General features: G+C 44.9%; 1 protein-coding gene across 12 annotated transcripts in view; it reads right to left on the reverse strand.

The window, feature by feature from the left end:
* LOC142107631 (galactoside alpha-(1,2)-fucosyltransferase 2-like) overlaps positions 1–16,708 on the reverse strand; it is a 211,236-nt gene that overhangs the window by 44,392 nt on the left and 150,136 nt on the right. The window contains exon 1 of one of the 12 annotated variants that reach the window (XM_075191178.1): positions 8,571–8,784. The exons of 10 other annotated variants lie outside the window; for them this stretch is intronic. The gene's annotated coding sequence lies outside the window, so the exon portion shown is untranslated. Of the gene's footprint in view, positions 1–727; positions 804–8,570; positions 8,785–16,708 lie in introns of those variants that run through there. One more of the 12 variants, XM_075191181.1, reaches the window with a different exon arrangement.

Raw genomic sequence — 16,708 nt, forward strand, 5'->3', positions numbered from 1 at the left:
TTTTACAGTCTATCTTACATACACATGTTCTGTGATATCTAGTGGCACACATATATGTAGTTTTTAGAACAAAGACTATGCCATGACAGTCATCACTATCAGTTTCTTCAGTCGGCACTTACCCCTGCCCTGTGGTTTGTGGAAATGATAGGCCTGAAACCAAGCGCACTATAAGGACACCAGGGGGTAAATGTATCAAGCTGAGAGTTTTCCAGCAGGTTTGAAAAACCAATCAGATTCTAGTTGTCATTTATTTAGTACATTATACAAAATGACAGCTAGAATGTGATTGGTTGCTATAGGCAGCATCTCCACTTTTCAAACCCGCCGGAAAACTCTCAGCTTGATACATTTACCCCCAGGACTTGAATCATCTGAATCTGCGACGGAAAGTATTCAGCACGTGGCCACATTTGTCTGCCTCTTCCGTCTCCCGTTCCACCCCTAAGTTGTAGGCTGTCAAAAGTGTCATTTGCGTTCAGACAGGAGTCGCACTGTGTCCATTACCGTAAGGTCTGTTCCTGACCATTTCCAGGGTTATTGTACCCAAGATATGCAACACAAATGGATGTACGTCGCAACCTGAATTAGGCCCAGACTCTTTACCCCAGATTCATTATATCCCACCCACAAACTCCCACAGCTATAGTGTGCTTCAAACACCACAATAAGTGTCTCAGACCTTCTTACTAGTTTAAAAGGAACATTAAGCAAAACAAATACTTACATTTGGATTTTTGATATGAAAAATAACTGCAAGTCCACAATGAAGACGTTATTCAGAAGGTAAGTCTTTGTCATGATACTGCATTATTTCACAAAAAGTTAACCATGAACTTCTAATTGCAGCACAGGATTGACTAAGGGTTGAATGGACCTGAAGACGGTGGTTAATTTCATCTCAAAATCTAAGATTCTAAAATCTGTCTGAAACTGAAACAAAAGGAGAAACATCTTCAAATTAGTCACTTGACCAGGAGATTATACATTAGTAAACTGCCTATGTCATAGACGCGATGCAAAATAGGCTACATCCCCAACCTGCTCAGCCCACACCAACGCCCACCACACCATACTTCCTCTCTCCTATGCCTCTGACGTCTTGTGGAACGTACTACTTCCCCGTGGGGATATATGTATGCCATTCTGAAAGGTGAATGCTCAATGATTACTGCAGCAGTATATTAAATGTTATGGGCCTGATTCATATTTGGAAGTACGTCCCTATGCGCAGCGTATCTTGCGTGAAATAGGTCTGTGCACGCTCAGAAATAGACCTTACATCAAAGGACGCACTGCGTGCAATTTATGTCTGAATGACACTTACAACGCCCACAACTTGAGAGACACAACAGGGGTGGAGAAGGGGTGGACTAACATAGGCAATGTACAGTGAAGGCATTCTGACCCAGTTACGGCTGATTCAAGTCTTGGGTTTCTAGGTTTCTCATCAGAACACTTGCAGGGCCGTATTTCACACTGGGCACGATGGGCAAGTGCCCGTGGGCCCCACAGACAGGGCTCTTTCTTGGAATTAAGGAGCGCTTTGCTCAATCTCCTATCGCGTTTTCATGGCAACCGCTAGCTTCCTGGTGGTCTCCAATGTCCGATTTGTGCTACTGCGCATTCCCAGACCCCCGAAACCAGAAGTTCGGCTTTGCGCAGTTACTTCCATCAAGACAGTATGGGCTCCAGTGGACTGCTTTGCCCCGGGGGCCCATAATGTTGGTAAGATGGCCCTGAACACTTGGTTTCAGCCGTATAATTTCACCCACTACAGGTCAGGTGTAAATGCTGACTGATGTTGATGACTGTCACGGCATGAAATGATTATGCTGACAATGATAGTTATTTTATTTCTTGCTTGTGCATATGCTGCAGTCTGTTCTGTGTGTCTACGTATAACAAGTACTGTGTAGGCAGAGCGTACTTCCACCCAGATTCAATGGCAACGTATTTTGAGATACGGTTAGATTTCAATACGGTTGGAACTAAACATAAGTTCCAGGCTCTTTTTTCAAACACAACATACGTGCAACTTGCATTCTGGCCTGAAACAGGCCCTATATGTTGTAGCTGTGATATGAAATGTATTGCATGTATACATTTTAACACAAGGTTTTTCACTTAGATATTAAGGGTTATAGTTACTAAACTGCGGGTTTGAAAAAGTGGAGATGTTGCCTATAGCAACCAATCAGATTCTAGCTGTCGTTTTGTCGAAAGTACTGAATAAATGATAACTAGAATTTGATTGGTTGCTATAGGCACCATCTCCACTTTTTTAAACCTGCAGCTTAGTAATTGTAAACATGAGTGTTGCTACTTTCCAGTAGAGTTTGTATTGTATATTATATAGTACAGCTAGGAGCATCCTTATGAGATCTGTACAGCCACATATCCTTGTGCTAACTATTCAGTGTCGGACTGGCCCACCGGGACATCGGGGAAAATCCCGGAGAGCCCCTGCTGTCAGTAACCCCCTTGTTCCCCATCCTAATTACGTAGATGTGCTGGCTCCGGCTGCCTCTGCACAGGAAGACAAAGGCAGAGTTGTAAAACTGTGTTTCTGAGGTCAAAGGTGGTGGCACGTGCAGACTGAAAAGCCAGCAAGAGACATGGTGCTGGGAAGGAGAAGAAAAGAAGAATAGATAAGAGCAGCAAAGAAGCAAGATAAGGCAGCACAGTGGCCTAGTGGTTAGCACTGCTGCCTCACAGCACTGAGATCTCCGGGAAAAAAACGTGTTACAATGCAAGGGGTGCAAATTAGTATTCTGTTTTGCACATAAGTTAAATACTGACTGTTTTTTCATGTAGCACACAAATATCAACTTTAAATTTCAGTGTACAAATAAGCCATCAAGTATTTGTGTGCTACATGAAAAAACAGTCAGTATTTAACTTATGTGCAAAACAGAATACTAATTTGCACCCCTTCCATTGTAACATGGTTTTGTCCAGGAGACTGAAATAAGAAGTTTCTCAAGTTAAGATCCTTAATGAATCAGGCCCTAGAACACAGAGCACTATTACATTCCCATGTTCCTATATACACCCCTAAGCTGTTAATGGGTGTTAAGGTAGTGGATTCCAAAGTTTCTCAGTGCGAGGCACCTCTAGGGTCTCAATAATTTTTTCAAGGCACCCCTAAGCCAAAATACTTACCAAGTAGTCCCCTGCCTTGCTTGCCCTGGCCGCGGCACCCCTATTTGCATATTTCCCTTTAAATGAGTTATGTAAATATAGATTTTCATTTGTCCATGCATCCACACCGATTTGCAGAGCTAAATGTCAGTAGGTGGGCCCCAACCATTGGTTTTCCCTGTGGGCCCTTTATGACCCAGTCCGACACTGTAACTATTTAACACTCACAAGAGAGAGAAAATGTTTAGTATTTAAGAATCCTTGTTCATTAAGTATGCCACATTTTCTTAATAAGAAATTATGTATGGCTAAAGCTGGGTACACACTACACTGTTTTCGTCCAATAATCGGCTCAAACAGCCGACATACGACCGCTCGTTCAAAAGTCGGGTAAGTGTGTGCAGTGACACGATGGTCAAAAGTCTGCCCAAATGGACGATTATTGCCTCATTTGGTTAGTCGTACCGTTTAATATTTTTGTTCCAATCTCGTTTCCGCTGTGTGGTGTGTATAAACTTCTGACCGATCCACAACAGTGAGTACGAAATTACAGTCATTGCTCACGACAACATGGCTGTAAAAAGTCGCTAAAGGGACGTCCGCTCTTCCCTTTATCGTCCTAAACAAGGCTAGTGTGTATGCAGTCCATGGACCGAGCGATCGGACCATCGATCGCATGTAAAATCGCTCGGCATAAAAAGTTGGTCGAAATTTCTGTAGTGTGTACCCAGCATTAGTTGTTAGCACTTCTGCCTTAAAGCACTGGGGTCATGAGTTCAATTCCCGACCATGGCCTTATCTGTGAGGAGTTTGTGTGGGTTTCCTCTGGGTGCTCCGGTTTCCTCCCTCACTCAAAAAAACATACTGGTAGGTTAATTGGTTGCTAACAAATTGACCCTAGTATGTGTGTCTGGCTGTGTCTGTGTCTGTGTGTGTGTGTGTGTGTGTGTTAGGGAATTTGGGACTGTGAGCCCCAATGGGGCAGGGACTGATGTGAGTGAGTTCTCTGTGCAGCGCTGCAGAATTGGTGGCGCTATATAAATAAATTGTAATAATAATAATAATATCATGTAAGGTGGCTGAATATGTATTGTCTATGAGTTTCGATACTCTTGAGACTGTACAGATGCAGAGTTAAGTTGTTGATTTTCAAAAAGAGGATAAGGAACAAACCAGCTTGTATGATACTTTATATCATACTTGCCAACTCTCCCAGAATGTCCGTGAGACTCCCGAAATGTGGCTCTGTCTCCCGGACTCCCAGGAGAGCAGGGAAGTCTCCTCCAGCCCGCAATTCCCTGGCCAAAATAACGCAATTTGTGGTAAATCGTGGGGGGATGGGGCCAAAATGACGCATTTGACTGTACCCCGCCCCCTTCCGCCCTCAAGTCTCGCCCCTCTCCCTGACTGCACTGCCTGAAAGTAGGCAAGTATGCTTTATATATGGTTTGCTGGCCTTGTCTTGGAAATAAAAGTCTGCAAGAAAGGGGATCTCTTTGTGTTGTCTAGTTTCTGCGTTGGAGATGATATAAAGGGGGAGGAGATGTTCCAACAATTATAGGAAGTTATGCAGACAACTGATTTGAAGTTAAGACATCTTCTTCCAAAACAATCCTGGTTATGTTTATTAGCACTTCTGAAATCTAATGATGATAATGACAATAGTTGTCTTGTGACACTATGATTTTAGCAGAGGAAACAAAACTAAACTAGTTGCCTCATTTCTCAGAAGACATGATATTCCGTCATGTGAAAAGAGTGATTGAGAACAAGGGTTGAGAACATAACAAAACCCTATATTCAATTACTTGGCTTTACTAATATTTTCCATCTAATTTGAATCAGGAATATTTTTCAGTTAAAATGGGAGTTTTTCATGATGATAAAGGTTTATTTGTAAATGGAAAAAAAACCCTGTGGTGAAATAAAATCACGCTTATCAACTCATTTGAGGTTCTAAAGATATATACGCCCCCAAGAGTATTATTTTATGTCTGAGCATATTTTGAATCTGTTGCATTGCAAAACATAAATCATGTACAAACTACCTAAAATATTACAAACCTGTTTCTTTGGGTGACCATCAGGACCAGGGCCTGATTAAGGGTTCTGGCCGCCCTAGGCTAATACGGCCGCAGCGCCCCCCCCCCCCCCTCCTCCGAATATATAGGTGTATAGGAACAATCCTGAATATGAATGTTCAGGTGTATTCTCCAGCATTCAAATTTAGACAGATTGTGCCATTGTCTCTTGCCTGTTCTTGCTCTTCTCTCTTGCAACTTTGTTATCCTCTCGCTGGCTTCTGGAAAGTTGGCGCCCTGTTTTGAAAATGCAAAAATGTATTATAATGCAAACCCTGAATGATTAGGCCCTTTAGTTAAAACAAAACACTCCATTATGGCCAGCTAAAAGTACCCCATTGGACAGGCATATATAAGCAATATCTGAATATTTGTTGTCAATCAAATACAAACCTCTACCAGCCCCATCTCACTAATATTTAGTATTCTAGTGATTGCTGAGACCATCCATGTGACCACCACACAATCATGAGATTCTGCCCCCCAAAGCTGCTCTATTTTTTAAATACCCCCTGCAGCCATTTTCCTTAACCACAACCCCCCCCCACAGCCATTTTCCTTAACCCCTGCTGCAGCCATTTTCTTTACCTCCCACCCTGCATCCATCCCCCTTGCAGCTATTTTCCTTACCTCCACTCTGTAGCAATCCCCCCGTCACATCAAAACTCCCCAAATCACATATATCAGCCCCCCTCCTCTGCCCTCCTTCATACATATCAACCTCTCTCCCTCCCTATAGATTTTCATGGCAGCCCCCCCTCCCACCCTATAGATTTGTATGACAGTTCCCCTCTCCCTCCCTATACATATGCATGACAGTCCCCCCTCTCCCTCCCTATAGATATGCAGGGTAGTCCCCCCCCTCCCTATAGATATGCGGGGTAGTTTCCCCCCCCTATAGATATGCAGTGTAGTTCCCCCCCCTCCCTATAGATATGCAGGGTAGTTCCCCCCCCCCTCCCTATAGATATGCAGGGCAGTTCCCCCCCTCCCTATAGATATGCAGGGCAGTTCCCTCCCCCTCCCTATAGATATGCAGGGCAGTCCCCCACCTCCCTATAGATATGCAGGGCAGTCCCCCCCTCCCTATAGATATGCAGGGCAGTTCCCCCACTCCCTATAGAAATGCAGGGCAGTTCCCCCCCTCCCTATAGATATGCAGGGCAGTCCCCCCCTCCCTATAGATATGCAGGGCAGTTCCCCCCCTCCCTATAGATATGCAGGGCATTTCCCCCCCTCCCTATAGATATGCAGGGCATTTCCCCCCTCCCTATAGATATGCAGGGCAGTTCCCCCCCTCCCTATAGATATGCAGGGCAGTTCCCCCTCCCTATAGATATACAGGGCAGTTCCCCCCCTCCCTATAGATATGCAGGGCAGTTCCCCCCTCCCTATAGATATGCAGGGCAGTTCCCCCCCTCCCTATAGATATGCAGGGCAGTTCCCCCCCTCCCTATAGATATGCAGGGCAGTCCCCCCCCTCCCTATAGATATGCAGGGCAGTTCCCCCCCCCCTCCCTATAGATATGCAGGGCAGTTCCCCCCCTCCCTATAGATATGCAGGGCAGTTCCCCCCCTCCCTATAGATATGCAGGGCAGTTCCCCCCCCTCCCTATAGATATGCAGGGCAGTTCCCCCCCCCCTCCCTATAGATATGCAGGGCAGTTCCCCCCTTCACTTACCTGTAGTTGTGCCAGCGTCGCTCCTCTCCTCAGATCAGCAGATAGGAAGTGAAGACTCCTGCTTCCTGTCTGCTGCACAGCAACAGGCAGCCTGGCGATTGGCTGTGTGTTGCTAACCACTGACCACCAATGCTTTTGATCGTCGAGCCCTCCACCCCCCCGCGTCTTACTTGCAATACATTTTGTATGGTGCATTCATGGGAGTATTTTTTTGTTTAATTTGAACAAAAAATACATTTGTTGAATTGTTGATGCTAGTATTTACAAGTAATCACAGTTATATTTAAAAGTAACCCCAACCCCCAAGAAGAGGTTGAGAGGGCACTGGAAGGGAGCAACCTATCATTGGGGGTAAGTGCATGCCAACAAGCATGGTTTGGACAACCTAAAGTTTTGGTTACCGGTAGGAAGAGGCAATGGGATTATTTACTTTTACACAGCTAGGGGAACCTTATTATAACAACGCCTGCTTTTGTGTTGGCCCGACCTACAGTTGATTTGATCCTGCCCACATGAGGCCACCTTCCCATTTCTTTCCAGTGCCACCCCACAAGTGTTGTCTAGTGTAGTATAGGTAAATAGTTTTTGTTTTAAGGCTGTGACATTTCTGTGTATGCAGTATAAGAACTGCATTTATCAAAAGCACTATGGGATTTTTCAACACAGACCGTGATTTTTTTCACATGTAAGGGGTTACCGCTGGTGATAATATCGATATCGCTGCCAATAATCCCACTCGGAGTAATCTTCATCATCATCTATTTATTTAGATAGCGCCACTAATTCCGCAGCGCTGTACAGAGAACTCACTCACATCAGTCCCTGCCCCATTGGAGCTTACAAACTAAATCCCCTAACATACACACACACAGACCGATAGAGACTAAGGGCAATTTAATAGCAGCCAATTGGAGTGTGGGAGGAAACCCACACAAACAAGGAAAGAACATACAAACTTCACACAGATAAGGCCATGGTCGGGAATCGAACTCATGACTCCATTGCTATGAGGCAGAAGTGCTAACCACTAAGCCAGTGTGCTGCCCATGATCTTGATGTATACCAGCAATGCCTGTCCTGTCCCAGAATTGCATTAGCAAAAAAAAAAATAAAAAAAAAATTATTTATCGCTGCAATAAACTTTTTTTTTTCAAGCTGTCATTTTTTTTAAATGAATGATCATATTGTCCTGTCCTCTGAAAATAAATATCATTAGATAAAATAATTAATATATTATATCTACCTCATTTTTTATGTATAAAAGCTTTGGGATTAAATTTGTTTTTGTTTAAACCGTGAAACTGAAGACTAAAACTGCCTAACCTTTTAAGCTGTCTTAACATTCAATTCCTGAAAACTTCTAGTTTAATACTAGATTAATATAATTATGAAGAAATGAATAACACAGCAATATGACTTATCTTGTCTGAGCAAAACAACAACAGTCTGTACAGCGCTGCAGAATTAGTGGCGCTATATAAATAAATGGTGATGATGGTGATGATGATGACCACGTTTATGACAGTTCTCAGAAATACTTTGCATCGTAACTCTTTCATTTACTTTCATATTACTGTTATTTATCCTTATAACTACACAGCTAAAGCAAGTTGAACAAAGACAGTAACATTGAATACTAAGCAATACAATGTAAACAGATTACCTGAAAGACAAGACGATGGATGATTAAAACTTCAGTTAATGTTCTCAGAGGCAGCTGCTGAAATCATAGAAGGAGGAGGAACTAGTGGTTCCAGTAACTGAATTATCACTTCTAAAGAGAAACCTTATCCTGTTTGCAAATCACGCTTTATTTTTTTAACTAGCCACATAAGAAATTTGAATATGCCAAGTAGTTGCATGCATCAAAGTATTAGTCTGCAAGGCTAATACTATAGTTTCCAACATTTGAATATATTTGCAGGGACACACAGGATTTCCAAGTGCTTCATTTCAGAGCAGGGCAAAAAAACTAATTGTTCCGTAATAAGCCTTCAGCAGACACTTTTTTCATAGTGCTTTACTGTAAATAATGAGTACGATTGAGTCACAAAGTGTTGTTCATTCATATTGTGTAAGATATCACCTAATAACAAGACTGAAACTAATGATAATTTTTTTTCAAAAAATCCTGTTAACTACTACTGATTAACCCTTTTTCCAATAATTTCAATGTCAATAAATCCAACTTCTCCCGAGAGTAGCACTCACACAGCTCCTGAGCAGCATGCATGCTGGCCACACTCTGGACCTGATTCATTAAGGAACGTAAATGCTGCTACGAGCCATATTTTGTGTGTTTTCACTCTGCGAATGAATAAAACAGAAATTTATGCCAAAGAGCGCAATTCATGTTCGAAAGCAAATGACGCTTCCAACAGCTTACGATTTAAAGGGCAGGAGGGGGAGGGGAAGGGGCGTTTGCTTGTAGACAATGTACATAAAAGGCATGCCAAGGTCGAGTGCATACAACAGCATCTGATTCAAGCTTTGGGCAAAACTACGTTTTTCAGTTGTATCACTTGCACCAGCTACAGGTCAGGTTTAAGCAGGGGAGGATCCAGGAGGGGGGGTAATTGGGACACTGCCTCACATCTCACTGACTGTTGAGTATGATGTCATCATCATGTCTGACATGGTCAGTGAGGAGCTGCGCTGAGAAGAGCAGCTAACAGAAAAGAAGAGGACAGAAGAAAAGAAGACCATAGGAAGGTAAGTAAAGAATGGTGTGATGAAGGGGCACAGTGTGATAAGGGGGTACAGTGTGATAAGGAGCACAGTGTGATAAGGGGGCACAGTGTGATAAAGAGCACAGTGTGATAAGGAGCACAGTGTGATAAGGGGGCACAGTGTGAAAAGGGGGCACAGTATGATAAAGGGACAGTGTGATGAAGGGGATACTGTGTGATGTAGGGGGCACAGAGTGATGAAGCAAGCAGAAGTGTGATGAATGGGCTACAGTGTGATAAGATCGCTCAGTGTAAAGGGGGAACAATGTGATGAAGGTGAACAGTGTGAATAAGGAGCACAGTGTGAATAAGGGGCACAGCGTGATGAAGGCAGTCCAGTGTGATGAAAGGGGCCCAGTGTGATGAAGATGAAACAGTGTGATGAAGGGGGAACTGTCTGATGAAGGGGAACTGTGCTGAAGGGGCACAGTGTGATAAAGGGGAAACAGTGTGACGAAGGGGCACAGTGTGAAGAAGGGAGAACAGTGTGATCATGGTACAGACATATCTTTTATTTGCTGCTCTTGTTGTGATTTTATAGCTATATGGGGCCTGATTCATCAAGGCACGTATCTGCTGATTTTGGGCGTATTAAATGTAAAATCACTCTGCTCATGCGCAGAACCAGCAGATAGAGCTGTGAATACAGGCCTGTTCCATGCGCTGGTGAGTGCAAGGGACACTTACTGCAGCCTACTACATCTGGGAGTGACCTGGGCGGGGAAAGGGCATTTTGCTATAGTGAATGTACAGTAAGGGTGTGCCAAACTCGAGCACACACAACCACTGAACGTATCAAACACTACGTACCTGGAAGTAACTTGTTTTTTTGTCGTATATCTCTAGCACTAGCTCTGGGGCTAGCCTAGGTTAAGCCTGCGGTTTGGACAGCATGAAATCAAACGCGCGGAATGAAATATTGACAGACGCAAGGTCTATTTATATGCTAGGGGTTTCCCATGACAGTGGGTGCTGCCGTGAAAAAATGTACATTACAATACCAAAAGAAAGAATGGACACTTCCAGGGGAACTAATCAAATACAATTATAATCATTATTAATCCGAGTTAAAATGATTTGGGAGGTTTGTCAGGCATGTAGGTAGATCTGAGGGGCATGTAGGTAGGTCTGAGTGGCATGTGGGGGAGTTTTGGATTTTTCAAACCCGCAGTTTAGTAAATATATCCCCAGGAGTCAGTTACCACTCAGGTAGATTGTGTACAATGCATACACAATATATATTGTAGTTATAGGGCGTGATTCATGTTTGGACATAAGTCTGTTTGCGTTCTGTGTCTTTCACGGAATAGCTCTGCGCCTGCTCAGAAACAGACCTTATACTAATGAACGCAATTGCATGCAAATCATGTCCGAACGCAAATGACACTTACAACAGCCTACAGCTTGAATGAGGAATCAGAGTGGGAAGGGGCGGATGGACGTAGGAATTGTTCCGTGAGGGTGTGCTGACTCAGACGCAGCCAATTCAAATCCTGGGTTTCTCTTAAGTACACTTCCTTTCAGACGTATCATTTGCAGGAGCTACAGGGCACGTGTAAGTTACTGATAAAGCATAGTCTTTGATTGGAAAAGTATATGTATGCATGCCAGTAACTAGCACAGAACATGTGTAGGCAAGTTAGATAGACCATAGAAACGCACTGTATGTACAGTATGCATTAAGAACATCTCGATTTATGTATTTAATGTAAGAAATAAAATAAAAAAATATTTGATTATACTGTTTAGAGTTGTTCATTTATTTCATAATATACATTTTTTTATTGTATGTGTTCTGATGTGACCTTATATTGCACATATGGTTGTATGTATACTGCACTTTGTTTTGTCTGTTAACATACGGCAAGTACTGTGTATGCAGAGCGTACTTACACCCAGATTCAACTCGAAACGCATCTTGAGATCCGCTTGGATTTGAATATGCTCGGTTTGAAAAAGTGGAGATGTTGCCTATAGCAACCAATCAGATTCTAGCTATCATTTATTTATTACATTCTACAAGATGACAGCTAGAATCTGATTGGTTGCTACAGGTAACTTCTCTTTTTCAAACCCGCAGCTTGAAAAATGTCCCCTTTGCTCTTGTTTTATTCAAAGGGTATTACTAAAAGTTTCAAGTCCAGTTATAATTCTCTATCCACCTAATTATCAGATTGCTTAGTATATCAAGCCTGCAGATTAAGGGGCATATTCAATTAGCTTTTGGATTCGCGGTAACGCGCGTTGCCGCGAAAAGTGCGCGTTCTTGCGGGTATTACGGTACCGCATTAACGCGGATTTTCGTTCGCAACCCTATGGGCTGTGAACGAAAATCCACGTTATTGCGGTACCGTGTATTACGTTTCGCGGCTGTTCCGGCGCATTACCGCGAATGCAAAAGCTAATTGAATATGCCCCTAAAAGTCAGACCTTGGATATGTCTTATCTCCAGTTACTCAAATGGAATCTCTATATACCAGTGTTCAGAATAATATTTTGCTATCACATCATTTCTATAGATCTCATATCTATGAGATAATCTGAACCTGAGGTTTCTTCATTATCTACACCATTTAAGTACTAAGATAGTTACAGAATGTAGACTTTGCGCTAAAACCTTACTTGCGCCTGACCATAATTTTTGCTAGCTCCCCTGTCTGGTCACATAGGCTGTAGGTCACACATTAACCTTAATCTTAATAATAAGTTAAACGAGTATATTTAAGCTAAGAAAGAGACACTTATAGCAACAGCTATAACAAACAAATCTTACAATAAAACAGGAAGGAGCTAGGGGCCGTATGTGACGGCTTCGAAGACCGCCTGTTGCCCATCTCCATTGCAGAGTGATTTCTGATAGATCCCAATTGTAGTGCTCAGTACTTTGTAGGGTGTCTAGGAGCAATAAGCAGGAAATGGGGTGGCCCCAGGCACTGGCGGCCTCTGGGCAACTGCCCCTTTTGCCGACTGATTAAAGCGAATTGGTGAAGGGTCTGGACAATAGGAACCTCCCCCAAATAGTGTGTACAACACTTTGCCAGTATGCAGCCGAGGATTAAGTCAATCTGGGGCCTAGTGCTGAATGTATCCAGGGCCAGCTGGGATTTGTACACCATGAAAGAAATACTGTTACATAAAAACGCAAACACTGTGATTAGATCTTATTAAATAACACTCCTCTACTTATACCCTCTTTTACCCACGTACTAGTCACCTATGCCCAGGGGAGATCATCTTCTTTCTTTAAAATTTAAATTGAAAAACAAAACAAAACCCTATAGACAAAGACTTGTGCCGCCAAAGAGTAACAATGGAAATGAAAAGCCCCCGGCTTGTCAGTAACTAGCCAAACAGAGCGGCTTCACTCTGATTGGTCAGAGCGTGATCAAGCCACTCTGATTGGTTAGGTGCCCCTAAACTCCAAGTGGGGTTTCGGTTCAAGAAAGTACCTTAATACAATGTACTTCATTTCATGTATTTTATGAATGAAGGGAGCCTTGTCATTCATGTTACGTCTCCTTGATGAGCAAATCTTTGTCTATGCGATTTTTTATTTTTCCCCAATATATTAAAAGCTGGAAGAAAGAAGCATGTATGGGGGAGTGGGATTTTTTCTTTTTTTAAAAAATAAAAATAAAATATTTTATCACAGTGTTTGTGTTTTATATTACAAGCACTAGCATGGTCTGACAGACATGGGTATATTTGCACTTGTAGTTCTACCAGTGCCAACATACCCAAGCAACTTATGGCTGCCAGGCCTTGCTGGGACCAGTAGTGCCACAGGAAAAAATATTTTCTGTGACCTTTTACCATTTATTACAGGGACATCCACCAGCAGTTCTATTTGGAGGAACCCAACCGCTTCCAGGATGGGGCTGTTTTTTCTAGGGCGAATTCAGCCCTGTGCTGAACAGGCTAAGGCTGTGTTACATTATGACAGGGGGACCCAACGTTGTGGGTTTCCCTGTAATAATGTTACCAGCCTACCATAGTGCTGGCAGCGTCTTTTCGGAGGGGCCCCACACCGCTAATTTTTTTAAAAGAAATATTTATCGCCAATGCAGGCTTTCCTCCCTAATTCAATAAACCTATGATTTCAGTTCCACTGCACAAGCCAATTGACACATGTTCCCTTCTGATTGGCCCAGACAAATCAGTAAGTAAATCTTTACTGCCCCTGGCTGACTATCACTGAGTTGTCCATGCTGATGAAAAAATTACAGCAGTTTCTTTAATTGCCACGATCAGGTCCTAATGATAAATAGACTCCTATATAATCTCCAGAAATTCTCTGGCAGTCATGATTACTAGTACACAGAAACTCTCATACTCAAAGCAATACTATAAACATTTATATTTTGAGGAACCGATACTGAAAACATGTCCCGGTTTGGTGTATAAGTGCTGTGTATTTTGTACATAGTCTCTTAAAGCTGAAAAACAGCTTCAAATAAAAGTCTAGCAGCATACATTTATTGTGCTTTTATGGTCTTTAGTGCCATTACCTTGTGAGGCTGAAAGGCTGCAGTTAAGCAAATTAAAATATCAATGTTATGTTTAACTTCTTTGGTTAATGTTTCTTTGAAATGTATCGTAGATTCACACAGACCCACCCAGATGTGAGACCCATGTAGTACAATTACCTAGTTCTAGGGGAAATCCAGGATTCAGGTACATTTGAATTTGCAATGTTTTGTGCACCTTTCATTCCCAGATTACATTAATACATGACTCGACAATGGATTATTGCTTAGAAACAATGTAAATATTTCTACTTTGTTCTTATGTGGAGGGACAGAAGACGCCGGAGCCGGTGCCCGTGAAGAGGGCGAAGATATCCGGCAGCGCTGTGTCCCTGGAGGGGCTGAAGAGGTCCCCGATGGTGCCCAGCAGGAAGAAGGAAGAGAAGAAGTACTTACCCGTCCATCGATCCAGCGGCGGTGAGTATAACTTTCTTTCTGCAGGTCCCGTGCGCGGGGGAAGGATGAGCCAATCAGGGCTCATCTTTCCCCGCTGGCCAATCAGCGGCCGGATGCGCGAGCCAATCGCGGCTCGCGCCCGGCCATTCAAAAGATTGGCGCCGACGCGAGCCAATCAGCGCTCACGCCGGCTAATGACGTCACGCCGGCGACTATATAAGTCGCCGGGTGGCGCCATTTTGCCAGAAGTCCGTCGGCGGAGAAGAGAGAGGACGTCTCTGCAAGACGTCCAGCAACAAGACCAGCGGCAGCGGCGGCAGGGGGCCCTTGTAAGGGCCGTGAGCTACCCTGCCGCCAGAAGACTTCAAGCAAGCCGCCGGAGCGGAGATCGTCGGCGGGGAGCCCTTGTCAGGGCTGAGAGCGCCCCCGCCAAGCACCCCTCAACAGCGCCGAACCGGAGAAGAGGCGCCGCCGGTTGGAGGGTCTGGAAGACCCGGAGAAGGCGGAAGAAGACGGCGTGGCAAGCTGAGACTCCTGCGCAGAGCAGGTAAGTATACTCAGCGTTAATTCGGGCACTAGGCCCGTGGGCACAGTCGGGCACAAGGCCCTAGTAGTGGGCTCAGAGCCCTGAGTTAGAGAGGGGGCTGAGGCCCATTAGTCAGAGCAGAAGGCTCTGTGTGTAGCTGGGCAGAGACCCATGGTGTGTAGGGCATAAGGCCCTGGTGGTGTGTGGTAGAGGCGTGGGAGCCTCGTGAGAGTAGGCGCGGTCCTGTGTGAGGTGAGCACACGTGGTTAGGAGGTACGGTCGAGCGTAGGCTCCTGTGGTGCTGTAGCAACCTGCTGGTTGGCTAGCAGCGGTGTGTTCGGGTAAGTAGCGGGCAAGGTACTGTATACTGTATCTATTTATTCTGTCTGTGTGGCGAGTGTAGTTTACATTACAGTATTTTGGTGTGCTATATAACTGTGTCCAGGGGCAAGACGTCAGGCCCCCATTAAAGGTAGGCTCTTGTTTCCTGTGGTTTTCCTGTGCTAACCCGTGCTGTGGGGATAAGTGTAAGTAACAGCATACACATAGTCAGGGGAGAACACACGTAGTTTCCCTGTCCCTTAGGTCCCCGGGGTCACTCTGGTACCCAGAGGGGGTGGCTGAGTGAATCGGTGGCAGTGCAGCACACCTTGAGGCAGTTCCAGGGGCGGCCGTGGTTCTGATCAAGGGTCCTCAAGGCCGGTTCCGTGCAGGTGGACCTGTGGTTCCGGACGTAGGGACGCGTGTGAGATACCCGAGTACAGGCAGTCGGGCGGTTCAGTTCGATCGGCTGTTCCGTGCGGCAGTCGGCCCGCGGGTTAGTGTGCTGTTCTACTGAGCCTCAGCCGGGCTTAAAGAACCGGTCCTTAGGGTCCGTGGGTGACCCCTAGCAAGAAGGCAGCTTCTTGGTACGACCTGGGTGAGGGGGTTAGGAACCGCCCTCCGGTTTAGGCTGTGAACACCGGCTGGTGTTCCCCGTAGCGTGTAACTAGTAGTTCCGTTAGTGCACCACATTTAGTTAGTCCTAGTGTTTGACTTAGTTGCGTTGCCGACCATTAGAACGTTGTTAGGGTCGGGTCGCCGTTGTAGTTAGTCCAGTTTGTGGGTGCCATCTTAGTTTCACGGAGAGCGTAGAGGGAGGCTGTGTGTTCTTGTCATCCGCAGGAGTCGGGAAGGTGCAGGAGAACCGGATCGGAAGTGGGAGTGTCCCGGTGAGTATCACGCTCGATTCCCCCTTTCGGTTAGGCCCTCACCGGCAGGTGTGTGAGGCACTTGAGGCGGGATTAGTCCTCGGATTAGTCTTGGCCTTCAGTGCCTGTAGTCCCCCGCGTCTTGGCAAGAACAAAGTGAGGAGGCGGCAAGGAGCTTGGGCTGACCGTGTCCTTGTCCTTTGCCGTAGTCTCGGACAGCCCTTACCTGGTAGGCACGGCCGTAATCCCTGTCTCTATCTTAGAGGGACGTGATTGGAGGTGACTGCGGCTGCGGATCTGCTGGGATTGGATCGCAGCTGGGAAATAGGAAGCGGACTGGAGGTGACCATCGTTTTCAAGGTGAGTTCTTTTGTGTTGCGTCTGTCCCTGTCTTTCCCCGCAGGGGGCGTTACATTTTGGCGTAGTCGGCAGGA

The sequence above is a fragment of the Mixophyes fleayi genome, chromosome 11, assembly GCF_038048845.1.
Source record: "Mixophyes fleayi isolate aMixFle1 chromosome 11, aMixFle1.hap1, whole genome shotgun sequence".
Taxonomy (NCBI): Eukaryota; Metazoa; Chordata; class Amphibia; order Anura; family Limnodynastidae; genus Mixophyes; species Mixophyes fleayi.